We start from the raw sequence: 251 nt of genomic DNA, 5'->3' as shown, positions 1-251 counted from the left end.
GCTTCAGTGCCCTTCTCTGGCCACACTCCAGCCCCTCAAGGTCCTTTTTTGTGAGGGTCCCAAAACTGACCCCAGGATTCGATGTGTGGCCTCACCAGAGTCCCTGCAGCCTATCCTGCTGATGGTTCCTGAGGGGCTTGGGGAGGGGATGCCCAGCACAGCCCCTCTCCCCACGCACCCACACGCTCCCTGCGTGGGGCCAAGAGCCCAGTTGACAGCTGCCCTCCAGATTAGGAGCAGGAGCCCATCGG

This window comes from Merops nubicus, unplaced genomic scaffold (assembly GCF_000691845.1).
Source record: "Merops nubicus isolate BGI_N331 unplaced genomic scaffold, ASM69184v1 scaffold30196, whole genome shotgun sequence".
Classification (NCBI taxonomy): domain Eukaryota; kingdom Metazoa; phylum Chordata; class Aves; order Coraciiformes; family Meropidae; genus Merops; species Merops nubicus.
This window is presented reverse-complemented; position numbering follows the sequence as displayed.